This window comes from Bos grunniens, chromosome 10 (assembly GCF_055505025.1).
Source record: "Bos grunniens cultivar Pamir isolate PY7600 chromosome 10, Bosgru_T2T1.0, whole genome shotgun sequence".
NCBI classification, from domain to species: Eukaryota; Metazoa; Chordata; class Mammalia; order Artiodactyla; family Bovidae; genus Bos; species Bos grunniens.
The window spans coordinates 53,030,267-53,044,792 of NC_141174.1; the positions used below are offsets into that span (position 1 = coordinate 53,030,267).

Consider the following 14,526-nt stretch of genomic DNA (forward strand, 5'->3'; position numbering starts at 1 on the left):
ATCCTTTCTTTCTGCTACATATGATACTGTCTGATTTGAATCAATTTTTGTTTAAATAAACTCAATTTTTAAAATATTCCTCAGTTTACCTTTTAACAGCTCTGGTGTCAGAAGAGGGACTCAAGAAGAGCCCAGACCAACCCCAAGTGCAACAAGCAACCAGGCGTAGGCACCTGTGAGCCTCTCAGGCTCACTGCTTCTAGAGATGTGCTAAGTCCCTCTCCTGGATCCTAGCTCCACAGCTTTTGTGCTATGCACTTTTGAGCATTTCTTTTTCTAGACTGGGTCTGGAAAGCAGCTGGAGCCAGACAGTTTGACTTGAATATTGGACCAGGTCCAGGGTCAGCCTGGGTCTGACTTAAGCTAGATTGGGTTCAGCATGAGGCCTTGGGTGAATTCAATTTTAAGATTGAACGATCAGGTTGAACTTTCCAAAGATAGTCTTGAACTACAGGGGCCACAGTGGAGAACTTTTAAACTAGATAAGCTTATCCAGTTAGGAGGTGCCCTAAAGGAACAGGGATCTCAACCAAGCCCTCACTATAAAGAGTTGAGGAAAAATGATTTTTCCTCCTCTCTAGTTTCTGGTGACCAGGATGAGACCTGCTAGAACATCCACTCTCTCCAGATCTGCAGACAGTATCCTGGGAAAACTGGCAGATGCCATCAGTTCAGTTCAGTTGCTCAGTCATGTCCGACTCTTTGTGACCCCATGAATCTCAGCACGCCAGGCCTCCCTGTCCATTACCAACTCCCAGAGTTCACCCAGACTCATGTCCATCAAGTCAGTGATGCCATCCAGCCATCTCATCCTCTGTCGTCCCCTTCTCCTTCTGCCCTCAATCCCTCCCAGCATCCATAGAGGGTGAGAATTCTTATCAGAGTCAGCTGTCCCAGATCACTATCTGTAGTGACTGGTAGAGAGGGGAAGGTAAAATTTTACATTCTTTCTTTCCAAATTCAGATCGGCAGGAAAAACATTTATAAGAAGGGCTTCCCCGGTGGCTCAGAGGTAAAGGATCTGCCTGCAACGTAGGAGATGCAGCTTTGATCCCTGGATTGGGAAGATGCCTTGGAGAAGGAAATCGCAACCCAATCCAGTATTCTTGCCTGGGAAATCCCATGGATAAAGGAGACTGGCAGGCTACAGTCCATAGCATTGCAGAAGAGTCGGACACTACTAAACAACATGATATTTAAATTGTGACTCATGGATATGCCTAGGGTACCCACTGGTACCTTTCTCTCCCAGGACAGCTACTGCCTTCTTTTTTGTCTTTTTCTGTGCCCTGAGAACTTGGCTTGGAAATTGTCAGGTCAGGAGACCGAAAAATATGACAAGACAGAAATGTGGGTGGCCCCCATTTGCAGATAGATGTAGCTAGACAGAAATGTAGGTTGCACTCCATGAGCACCTGGGGTCTGGCTGACTGTTGCCAGCTCTCAGGGGAACTCTTGCTTATTGTGGGGAGTAGTTCAGAAGAATTCTTTACCACCTGAGCTATCAAGGAAGCCCTGTTATAAATGACAAAATTCTGTATAAAGACATTATTTACTACTAACTCGCAAGAGGATCCCACACAGAAAAATCTCAGTGAGGTTTTGAAACCAAAGTGAATAGAGATTTAATCACCATCTCTGTGCACTTTTGTGTCCAAATGTTTGCGACCCCATGGACTGCATGCAGCCTGCCAGGCTTCTCTGTCCATGGGATTTTCCAGGCAAGACTACTAGAGTGGGTTGTCATTTCCTTCTCTAGGGGATCTTCCTAACCAGGGATGGAACCCACATCTCCTGCATTGGCAGGCAGATTCTTTACTGCTGAGCCACCAGGGAAGCACCAGCTCAGAAGGATACTATCTTTCTGAGTATATCCCCACCATTTGTGGGGACCCCTCTTTCATGCATGGGATTATTAATATTGCCGGGAATATTTACTATTTGTACCAGTTGAAACCTGAAAATATACTTAAAAAATAATTTAAGTCTATGGTCAAAAGTTGGCCAAAGTGGAAGATGATATTCAGAGCCTGAAAAGAACCTTTTTGAGACCTTCTTCCCTGACCTAAGATGAAACCATACCCAGAGGGAAATAAAAACATTCTGAAGCTCTATGTGTAAGAATTTACTAAAACGTTCCGAAGAAACACGTCTCTAAATCTAGAACATAGAAATCTTTTTATTTCCCACTGAGTTGAAGATCTTCTCTCTGATACAAATAAGCAAACTGAAGATGATATAGTTGGATGAGTTGGTAACCTTGATAACTTCAGCTTGCAACCTAATTTTCTCTTTTTATTTTATATTGGAGTATAGCAGATTAACAATGTTGTGACAGTTTCAGGTGGACAACAAAGAGACTCAGCCAAACATATACATGTATCCATTCTCTCCAAAACTCCCTTCCCATCTAGGCTGACACATAACATTGAGAAGAATTCCTCGTGCTATACAGTAGGTCCTTGTTGGTTATCCATTTTAAATATAGCAGTGTATACATGTCAATCTCAAATTCCCTAACTATCCCTTCCCCATGTCCTTCTCCACTGGCAACCATAAGTTAGCAACCAAATTTTTTTAAGGAATTGCAAACATCTGTACTGTCTTGCAAATCAGGTCTTTACAGGAACAGAAATGTGGTGCTAGAAACAACTCAAAGCCCACCTATCCTTTTTACCAATCCCAGATCCTCTTGTATCATCTCAGAAGGCTTGCGGTCAGAGAACAAAAGTCCCTCTTGGTAGAACTTGCATTCTTCCTCTGCATCTTTTGAAATGTAAATATCTTTCCTGGTCTTCTCCAGAAACCGAAGTAATTCTTATCAGAAGCAGAGGACAAAAGGAAAGTCTATTTTGAAAACTTAGCCTATGAAACACCCTAAAATCTCTTCCTCAAATTTTAGTAAAAAGTTTAACCCATGTGAGCAATTAAGCTGACTTTATACCATCCACCAGAAAAACAATTCGGATCCAACAGTTCTTTATAAACTAGTGAGTTTTGCATTAGAGCTTCCCAGGTGGCTCAGGGGTTAAGAATCCACCTGCCAATGCAGGAGTTGTGGGTTCCATCCCTGGGTTAGGAAGATCCTCTGGAGAAGGAAATGGCAACCCACTCCAGTACTGCCTGGAGAATTCTATGGGCAGAGGAGAGCCTGCTGGGCTACAGTCCATGGGGTCACAAAGAGTCGGACACAACTGAGCATGCGCACACGCACATGAGTTTTGCATTATGTTTCATGGCTAAAATTTAAAAACAAAGCTCTAAGATCTTTGTTTGCATCTGTCTGTATATTTACATATGTTGATGTGTATGTAATGTGTGTTTTTTTCCCTACCTCTGATGGTATTGCCAAAATTAATTTGTAATGAGCTCTATTTACTTGGCTTAAAGACAAACAAGCATTGATATAAATCAAGTAAACACTGAGAAATAGACACTAACTGAAATGTTTCCAAGTTCATGTAATCTAGAATAATCTTTAGTAAGTAAAAGATAGTTTAAATTTGTTGGTTTAATTAAAATACACATGTCCTAGAGTTATCAGCATTAAATAATACTTTTATTCTATCTAGGTTTACTGAAAATCAAATAAACCCATGTTATCTATTATGTAATTTGTCAGCAAGAAAGATAATTTAAGATGATGGTTAGCTGTTTAGTGCCTCATGAAATTTTCATGACTAAACATAATTGTTAAGAACTGAATTAAGTAGAGGTAAGTAGGAGAAAGGCTTATAAATAAAGTTTTGAACCATAATTATGCTCTATGGTATGTTTATTCAAAAATAGTTTCCAAAATCTTTTTGGTAACTTACAACCTTAAACTTATACCTAGACAAGTTAAATAATGGAAAATCACTAAATATCTAGATCTTTTCCAAATAAGATAAAATACTGAGACATTAATTACTGAGTATAAGTTTATCTACATTTGGCTTCCTTTAACAAAGGCACTAAAACTGTTTGCATTTATTAGTAAACATATTTTGGGCCATATTGGAAACTTATGAAGAAAAATATACTTCTAGGAATTATGAAATACATTTATAAATTTGCCAAGATACAGAATACTAGAGTAACACAGTCCATAATGGCTTACTTCTTAGTTTTCATTACAAATTAAGGATTCTAATGGCTAAAAATTCTAATTAATTCAGGCAATCAAGGCTACTTAGAAATATTAAGGGTGAAAGGAAACAACTGTGTATGAAAAATAAGTAAGGAAAATAAAATGACTGCTTATTGCTTGTTTCACAAAAAGTTAAATGTCTTAGGACAAAATCTGAATGGATATGAAAAAGTTGTAGACGTGTGTGGAGAAAGAATCTTGGAAAAGACATTTTATGTGTGGTCAAGCTGATTAAGATTAGAATGGATTTATGTACATTTTTCAAGAATGAGTTTTAATGTCAACAGTGCACTGATGCAAGATTAGAATTTGGTTTTCTGTTAAAAGGACAAAGCTTTCTTAGATTATTGGTCTGCTTTTAATACAGAATTGTAACCAAAGGTTTTTGTTTACCTGTTAATTAATCTGCCTGAACAGCAAAGATGTGTCATACCAAAATAATTTACTGTTTTTCATTTATCTTTATTGTGTTAAGTCACTTCAGTTGTGTCCAACTCTTTGCAACCCTATGGACTATAGCCCACCAGGTTCCTCTTTCCATGGGATTCTTCAGGCAGGAATATTGGAATTGATCGTAATGCGCTCCTCCAGGGATCTTCCCAAATCAGGGAGTGAGCATATCCCCATCTTTTACATCTCCTGCATTGGCAGGTGGGTTCTTTACCACTACCGCCACCTGAGATTGTCTTTATTAGGTTTTTGATTACTTAAGAAAATCTCATCTTCTCAATACTTAAAGCACTAGATTTTGTTCACAACTATGTAACCTTCCTATTTGTCTTTAACATCTTCTGCTATCACTTTGGTGAAATAGATAACTATTATTTCTTAATGATGTGATATGTTCAAAACATTTGACATAGTCTCAAGATCAAATTCTAAACTAAGTCTTTTTTATCTCAAATGAACTTTGAGATTTCCTGGAGGGTCCCTGGGAAATCTCAAAAGGATCTCTCTCTCACTTTGTAAAAGAGAGATATTAAACTATTAATAATTAGGTTTATTTGGTATGTTACATTACATGGGAAGCATTGTCGAATAAACCTTCTTAGGTTATGTTTGTATGGATGCATGTTAGTAATATATTTTAGGAACTGTACAAAGTGTAAAAAAATCTAACATGTCCAGGTATGATGGGATGAGTCAAAATTCCAGTTATTATCCTAAAATGTTTTATGTCACAGAAATAATGAAATTTCCTTATCAATTACATTGTAATGAACTCTCAAGAAATCTTTAATCATGGGCGTGTTTAAAAGTCTTTTGTCAGTTACAGACAGTTATTGCTTCACTAAAAAGCCTCTTGATGAAAGTTAAAGAGGAGAGTGAAAAAGTTGGCTTAAAGCTCAACATTCATAAAATGAAGATCATGGCATCTGGTCCCATCCCTTCATGGGAAATAGATGGGGAAACAGTGGAAACAGTGTCAGACTTTAGTTTTTTGGGCTCCAAAATCACTGCAGATGGTGACTGCAGCCATGAAATTAAAAGACGCTTACTCCTTGGAAGGAAAGTTATGACCAACCTAGAGAGCATATTCAAAAGCAGAGACATTACTTTGCCAACAAAGGTCCATCTAGTCAAGGCTATGGTTTTTCCAGTGGTCATGTATGGATGTGAGAGTTGGACTGTGAAGAAGGCTGAGCACCGAAGAATTGATGCTTTTGAAGTGTGGTGTTGGAGAAGACTCTTGAGAGTCCCTTGGACTGCAAGGAGATCCAACCAGTCCATTCTGAAGGAGATCAGCCCTGGGATTTCTTTGGAAGAAATGATGCTAAAGCTGAAACTCCAGTACTTTGGCCACCTCATGTGAAGAGTTGACTCATTGGAAAAGACTCTGATGCTGGGAGGGATTGGGGGCAGGAGGAGAAGGGGACGACAGAGGATGAGATGGCTGGATGGCATCACTGACTCAAAGGACATGAGTTTGAGTGAACTCCGGGAGTTGGTGATGAACAGGGAGGCCTGGCGTGCTGCCAGGGGGTCGCAAAGAGTCAGACACGACTGAGCGACCGAACTGAACTGAACTGATTGTTTCATTTCGACGTTTTTGCAAAAGTGAGAGTCATGGAAAGGACCCTCTCCAGTACTCTTGACCACTGACACAGCTGTAAGATCAAGGTGTTGAAACTTGAGTGTGTATTTCACAAATGAAGAAGGCGTCACTCGACATCTGGTCCTACGCAAACGCAGAGGCTCTCATAATCAAATTGGTTAGGAGGAGAAGTAACTGACATTGATGCAGACTGCTTTCTCCTAAGATGTTGGATCAAGGACATTTCTTTCCGTTCCTCTGTCCCTCTCTGATCATCCTTTTCCTAATTCTCATACCATGAAGCTCTTTATGATTCTTTTGTTCAGTTTTTATCTCTCTCTGGCCTGGAAAGATAAGGCCATTGTTTTATTTCAGGCCATTGCAAGAGTGAGTAATGCGACCTCTAAACAACTGCTGGATTTGTCATGATGCTGGTGACCCTATAGGTTGGTCCATCACAAACTTCCCTCTAATTTCAAATGCCTCAGTTTCTCTGCAACAAGTTCAGCTCTGTATTGTGTCAGACTCCCTCAGCCTGTGGATCCATTTCCTTGTCTCAGATAACAATTCCAAGCCCGGACTTCCCTGGTGGACCAGTGGTTAGGACTCTGTGCTTCCACTGCAAGGGCCATGGGTTAAATCCCTGGTGGAGGAACTAAGATCCCATATGTCCACGAGGTGAGACCAAATTAAAATAACAACAGTATCAAGCCCAGGAGACCTGGCATCCCGGCTCTATACAAAGAAAGGAACACAAGGTAAAGGGAACCTGAATAAAACCACCTGTGCAGTCCACAGAATTTTCAATTTTTCTGGCCTCTGTCGCAGTCACCTTTTCAATCCTGAGCTACTACTCCAATGGGAATTACTGGGAGGCATTCATGATTCAAAAGGAACCTCTAAATGACTTTAATTCAGTCTTGGTTTGGTGACATGGGGCTCAACATAAGAACTCTATTTGGGTTCTTAAATAAAGCCTTCTCTGATAGATCTCTACTGCCGTGGCTGGAAGTTAGTGCAAATGAAGCTATGGTTAGGACTGTCTCCTTAACTTTTTAAGATACTGCCAAATCAGCTGCTTAAGGAATAGTTGACCAACAAAACTCCCTTGATTCTCTGGAGAAAGGTGTTCTTGGCACCACGGTAGCCCCTGATTATCTTTTAGCCGAGCAAAGAGGTATTTGTGCTCTGACCAAAACCATTTGTGGCACTTGGATTGACACTCTGGGGGAAGCTGAGGCTCAGATACAGAAGATCACTAAGCAAGCCAGCTGGCTTAGGAAAATGACTCCTTCAGCAGGAATCCTTCATTGACTTATTTGACCCTGATTGGTTTGAGTCATGAGGACCATGGCTCCAAAGTGCACTCTAGACAATGGGAATTACCCTGCTTATAATAATCACAGTAGTCTCCCTGGTGTGCTGTATTCTCTCAAAACCTTCAAGTGCATCTTCACAGGTGCTAACCACCAAGCAAAGGATCTCCCTAAGACTTGAATGTCAGAAAAGGAAGGAAGAGAATGACTGATTCAGAGAACATAAACCCAACACCGTGATCTGTGAATATCACACAAAGCGTCAGCAGAAACACCGAGAAGTTTAGAGCAGAAGCTGGGAATAGCACGAATGCCTTACATTTCAATCACATCTCTCATTTAGGCTGAGAGTCTGATCAAAAGGGAGATTGTCAAAAACAAGATAATAGGCCCCAAATGGAATTCTTATGTTAAGCCCCATGTCACCAAACCAAGAATGAATATAGTTTCAGTTCTCCCAGAAATGTCTTAAATGAGTCAATCAGGAATCACCTGATCAACACTTGTTAGGCAATCTACAGACCCCTGCCATTCCCTAAAGCAAAGTGACTTTGCAATAATCAACCTACTTTTTTGCCTAGTATAACTTCCTTGTTCCTGCTCTCTTCTGCCTACAAAAGTTTATCTGCTAGATTGGATACTGCCCAATTCAAATCTACTTTTACCCAAATAAATTCTTGAAATTTTTTAATATGCTTCAGTTTATCTTTTAACAATATGTAATAAAGTTTCATGGAGAAGGAAATGGCAATCTACTCCAGTGTTCTTGCCTGGAGAATCCCAGGGACAGGGGAGCCTGGTGGGCTGCCGTCTATGGGGTCGCACAGAGTCAGACACGACTGACATGACTTAGCAGCAGCAATAAAGTTTCAGAAGCACCCAGGGAGTTCCAAAATTCTTATCTGTGGCCTGAACTATCTTTATCAGGGATCAAATTATTTTTTACTCCAAAACTGCCACAGGGTTTAAAACCCCTGGAACCTGGAATCTCTGTTTGGGGATTTTAGTAACCTAAATACCACACCAAGGGATAAATGCTGGATCCCAAGTCTTCCTGAGTTTTGCTTGGACTGAGGATACAGAAAGAAGACATGGTCCCTGAAATTTGGGGAGGATGGGAGGAGCAAGTAACAGTCTGTGTAACAGAAAGGGGTATCACCCTCCAAGAGGAGGGTGGCACCAACTTGGTGGACTTTGATTTCTCTTAATGGACAGAGAGGAAGCTAGTAATAATAATAATAAACACATAATAGATGTTTCCTCAATAATAGTACAGGGCATTTAATCCTATTAACCACTCTTTTTTTTTTTTTTTTTTTTTTTTTTTTTTTATTCTTGCCTCCTTTGTCAAAGATAAGGTGTCCATAAGTGCGTGGATTTATCTCTGGGCTTTCTATTTTGTTCCATTGATCTATATTTCTGTCTTTGTGCCAGTACCATACTGTCTTGATAACTGTGGCTTTGTAGTAGAGCCTGAAGTCAGGTAGGTTGATTCCTCCAGTTCCATTTTTCTTTCTCAAGATCGCTTTGGCTATTCGAGGTTTTTTGTATTTCCATACAAATTGTGAAATTATTTGTTCTAGCTCTGTGAAGAATACTGTTGGTAGCTTGATAGGGATTGCATTGAATCTATAAATTGCTTTGGGTAGTATACTCATTTTCACTATATTGATTCTTCCAATCCATGAACATGGTATATTTCTCCATCTATTAGTGTCCTCTTTGATTTCTTTCACCAGTGTTTTATAGTTTTCTATATACAGGTCTTTAGTTTCTTTAGGTATATTAACCACTCTTATGTAGCTGTGATACCTGCACACCAGAACATTTACATCAGAAGTATCAACTTCAATTTTAAAAAGCTGTGAGAATAAATCTATCCAAGTTTTCATTAATTTGGACATCAATATATTGGAATGTGTGCTGATTTGAATGAGAGCAAAGCAGATGCTCCCCTTTGCTCGGCAAACTGCCTCTTCATTGATAATGCAAATTGTGGCTGCAAACATCATCTCTGGGGGTTGTTTAAAGTGCTTAAGGGAACACACCATGCACTTCAGAAGCCTACCTTTTATATGCAATTAGTCTGTTCATGACACATCATTCTTATCTATTCATTAAAGTAAGTCCCTGGCTTAGTTGGAGGCATTTTATGGATTTTCAGACTCTTGGAGACACAGAAGTCTCAGGAGCTGAAAGGTCATCCAGTTCACGACCTCTTGGGGTCACTCCTCTCTCTCCAACATCCATGCCTGGGCTACCATCATTTTTGATCCTGTCCAGTGAGAGGCCACTCTTGACCTCCCCTAACTGACCTTGGAAAGCTCATGAACTCTGGAGTCAGGAGGACCTGTATCAAATTCCAGCTTAATCCTTTACTAGTTATTCAAGCCTCGGTTTCCCCAGGAAGATTGTGTGCAACGTGGCTACCATGTAGCGTGGTCTCAAAAATAGAAACAGAGTAGATTCATGATCATCTCTGGGGTTGTAAAGGGGATTGATGACAAATGGACAAGAGATTTCTTTTGGGGGTGGTAGAAATGGTTTACAGTTAGATTGTGATGATGGTCACACCATCTGTAATTTACTAAAAGTCAGTGAACTGCAGACTCAAAACAAGTGAATTCCATGATCTGTAAATCATGCTTCAATAAAGCTGCTAATGAAAACAGAGAGGAACTTTTTTAAAATTAAAAAACCCAAGGTGCTAAGCATAGTACACATGAAATAAAAGCTAACTTGGGGTGTTGTGGGAGAAAGTATATGTGGTTAAAAAGTAAAAGGAGTGTTATAAAAGCTTCTGCTTTGTAATCTCAAGAAAATTACATAAAAATTGTCTCTATGAAAGATAAACATCATAAAAACTGAAAAAAAAATATAGTTCCACAACTTTAGAAGAAATCCATGAGACCAATGTGTTTAAGAATTCAGAATTTTTTGAATTTTAGAAAATTGTGTTAAGTCGCTCAGTCGTGTCTGACTCTTTGTGACCCCGTGGACTGTAGCCCGCCAGGCTCCTCTGTCCATGGGATTCTCCAGGCAAGAATACTGGAGTGGGTTGCCATTTCCTTCTCCAATTAGAATGTGAGACATTTTCCATAAATTACATAACACCCCAACAGGGTATGCAGTAGCATCTCATAATTAAACACATTAATATATATTTAATGAAATGTATGAATATTCATACTAAGTAGGATAAATACAAAACTATAAATAGATTCATGTCAGTTCAGGCCTGGTTTTGCTGGCCAGGGAGTTTTTTACAAAACTTCAGAAAAATCTTGTTTAGTCAGACTCTCAGGATTTCTGGAATAGAGACCTGGGTTGTGGTTATTGTTGTCATCACACTGCACTCTTTCCTTCTTTTTCCATGTCTTATCCCAAGATTGTGACAGTCTCTCCCAAGGGAGACCCTGAAGTTGAAGACCAAGCTTGGAGTTAGACTGGAAATTCTGTACTGACAATACTGAGCTTAGATGAGAGATACTGAAAGATTATAAGATAAAAATGGAAATTTTAAATGGAAAATACTGTTCAGGATAGAGTGGGGAGAGAAAGAAGGAAGCCAAATTGTTTTAACTAAGAATAAAGGCTGGAAAGTATACCCTTAAAAGCTAGCACACAAACATAGGAAACAAAGGAACAGTGCAAGTCTAATTCATGCATAGGTTCTGTATCATTTACTGAGCTTGTTTATTTCAGAACTACCTTGTAGAAGTTTATGAAGCCTTGCAAAGGATTTACACCTCTTCTTCTCTCCCTCTGATGCAGTAAGTGCACAATCCCACCCTCCTGCCTCTGCAGAGGGACCCTGGGTCAGCAGAGATCCAGGGTGTTACAACACCATGGCCAGGAGAGCCAGACTTTCCCCTCAGCCTGGTGACAATGTTGTGACAGCCCACCATGGCTGGGCAGACCATACCTATGACCCTGAGTTTCAGGGCAACGCTTTTTTTTGGGTTTGTTTTTAAATTATAACACTATGATAACACATTTATAGACTTGGAAAATACAAAACAAAGTTACATATAGTTCCACTATATAATTATTTTTAAGAAAAGATTTTTAGTTTGAGTTTCAATATCAAACTCTCAAAAATTAATAGAATGAATAGATAGGGAAAGAGAAGGATACAGTAGACCTATACAGCACTACAGACTGGTTCCAGATTGGGAAATGAATATGTCAAGGCTGTATATTGTCCCTGCTTATTTAACTTATATGCAGAGTACATCATTAGAAATGCTGGGCTGGATGAAGCACAATCTGGAATCAAGACTGCCAGGAGAAATATCAATAACCTCAGATATGCAGATGATACCACCCTTATGGCAGAAAGCGAAGAACTAAAGAGTCTCTTGATGAAAGTGAAAAAGTTGGAGGAGAGTGAAAAAGTTGGCTTAAAACTCAACATTCAGAAAACTGAAATCATGGCATCTGATCCCATCACTTTATGGCAAATAGATGGGGAAACAGTGACTGACTTTATTTTTGGGGGCTCCAAAATCACTACAGATGGTGACTCCAGCCATGAAATTAAAAGATGCTTGCTCTTGCTCCTTGGAAGGAAAGTTATGATCAACCTAGACAGCATAGTAAAAAGCAGAGACTTTACTTTGCCAACAAAGGTCTGTCTAGTCAAAGCTATGGTTTTTCCAGTAGTCATGTATGGATATGAGAAAGAAAAAGAAAGCTTGAGCACTGAAGAATTGATGCTTTTGAATTATGGTGTTGGAGAAGACTCTTGAAAGTCCCTTGGACAGCAAGGAGATTAAACCAGTCCATACTAAAGGAAATCAGTCCTGAATATTCATTGGAAGGACTGATGCTGAAGCCAAAACTCCAATACTTTGGCCACCTGATACAAAGAACTGACTCATTGAAAAAGACTCTGATGCTGGGAAAGATTGAAGGCAGGAGGAGAAGGGGACAACAGAGGATGAGATGGTTGGATGGCATCACCGACTTGATGGACATGAGTTTGAGTAAGCTCCGAGAGTTGGTGATGGACAGGGAGGCCTGGCGTGCTGCAGTCCATGGGGTTGCAAAGAGTCAGACACGACTGAGTGACTGAACTGAACAGCACTATGAACCAACTAAACATAATGAGACTCCAAACTCCTAAAGGGCAGAGACTCCGTGAATCAATATTTTATTTCCACGGCTTACCAAGTATCTCAATAAACACATGCTGATTAACTAAATGGATGAAAGAATAAATCTAATGTCAAATAAAAGTAGTTTCATAGTTGACTGTTTTGCAAAGATGGCCGACCCTTGCTCTGGGATCAATAGTTCATGGAAAGGATGCAAATCCCTGGGTTCTCCTCATGCTACCCCACACAATATGTTCTAAGAACCTGCTTCTCCTGTGGAGATGTGAGCTGACTATGGGCATGAATGGAATAGTACACAAGCTTCATAAAAACGGACTGCAGCTTCCTCATACCTGACTCTCAACCAAAGAATCATTTTCTGCCGGCAAGACTAGAACAAAATGTATGTTTTTATCTTTCCCTTCACACTGACCAAGTTCACCAAGTTACATGGCAAGGCGGCTCCCCATTTTCTACATGGGAGGGGCTCAGGGACTGGGGTGTGCAGGTTGTGTTGGAATTGAATTTCCACAGCAAACAATCTGTGCTTAGACCATATATTTATCTGGGCTGTTTTGCAGATACTGAGGAGATTCCCGAGAGTTTGGTAAGGCCTCCCCAGCCAACCCGTAGTCACCATTTTAGAGAATCATAGCCTACTCCCTTCACAAGCCAGTGAGAATTCCATAAACTGTCATTCAAAGTATCGGCTTTTCCCTTGGAGCGGTTTATCTTATCACCATGTCTCCCCTAGTGCCCCCACCCCAACAAAAGAAACCCCACAATTTCATCAACGCACAAAATCAGAGACTCTCAGATCAGACAAAACCTTTAAGATTAACAGCCCACCCATGTGGTTTTAATCCCCACTCTAACGCACCCTCCAGATTCAGGGAACACGGACGCAATTTTAGGGAGTCTCTGACATATGTCTGATATTTTAAGCACATACATACACTGTATTTACATGAATTCACGTCCCTGTAAAAACAGGTAGTTACCTTGATTTCCCCTCCGATCTATGGTCAAGGAAACTGGGACCCGGACATGCTGGGTGACTCACAGCCCACAGCTGTTGAGTCAGAGTGAGATATAAACCTGGAGAAACTCCGAAGATGGTGCTCTTCCCAAGTCTGTACACCACGGAAGCCAAGGGACTGATGCCATCCGCTGCGAGAAAAGTCCTGCTGAGGATGAGTAGCCACCAGTGCCCTTGCCTTTCACCCACCGTGCCTTGGAGCTCAGGACTAGAGACTCTCGTGTGGCCAGCATCTCAGACAGGTGAAGACAGTTCTCGGGTCCACCCGCTTCCACGGGCCCACGGCCCATTCAGGTGTTACCCAGCCAGGTGTCTGCTGGCAGTGCTCTCCTCCTTCTCTGCCTTCAGGGTGAGCACGGGACAGGGAGGCGAGATGGGAGGCGAGGGGAGAGAACCATGAACACCTGTGGTCGATCACGTGGCGACTGTAAGAGCGCAGCGACAAATGGCTTTGTGTTTTGAGACCTCTGAGCCTGAAGTCCGTGCCTGAGAAAGCTGCCATCTCTGCTTCTCATTGTCTTTGTGGGAAAGAAGCAGACAGGTGCACACAGGAGGGACTGGGGCTGCATCCTGCCCTCCCTGCCTGCCCCACAGATCAAGGGCCACAGATGCCTATTTTTATAGTCTTTTTAAAAAGCTTTCCTCCCCACTTCCCTTCTCTCCTTCCCTCTTCCTCTCCCTCCCTCCCTCCTTTCTTTCTTCCTCCCTCCCTTCTTTCCCTCCTTCCTTCCTCCACACAGCACAACATTACAGTTCTAGTGAACTAAGAATCTAAAAGTCTGGGTTCAGAATCTGGCTTTGCAACTCACTGCTAGGGTGATGTCTGGTCACTCACTGCAGCTTCTTGGGGCTCAGCCTCCTCACTTCTGCCAGGAGGATTACAATGATTCGGCACCCAGTGCAGACAC

At 41.0% G+C, this 14,526-nt stretch overlaps 1 protein-coding gene across 3 annotated transcripts in view; it reads right to left on the bottom strand.

Annotated features, from left to right (window-relative positions):
* Nucleotides 1-14,204, bottom strand: part of BNIP2 (BCL2 interacting protein 2) — a 259,244-nt gene extending 245,040 nt beyond the window's left edge. Inside the window, exon 1 of one of the 3 annotated variants that reach the window (XM_086321270.1) lies at nt 13,581-14,201. The gene's annotated coding sequence lies outside the window, so the exon portion shown is untranslated. Of the gene's footprint in view, nt 1-13,580 lie in introns of all 3 variants that reach the window. The other 2 variants (XM_086321277.1, XM_086321271.1) reach the window with 2 other exon arrangements.
* Between the last annotated feature and the right edge of the window lie 322 nt (nt 14,205-14,526).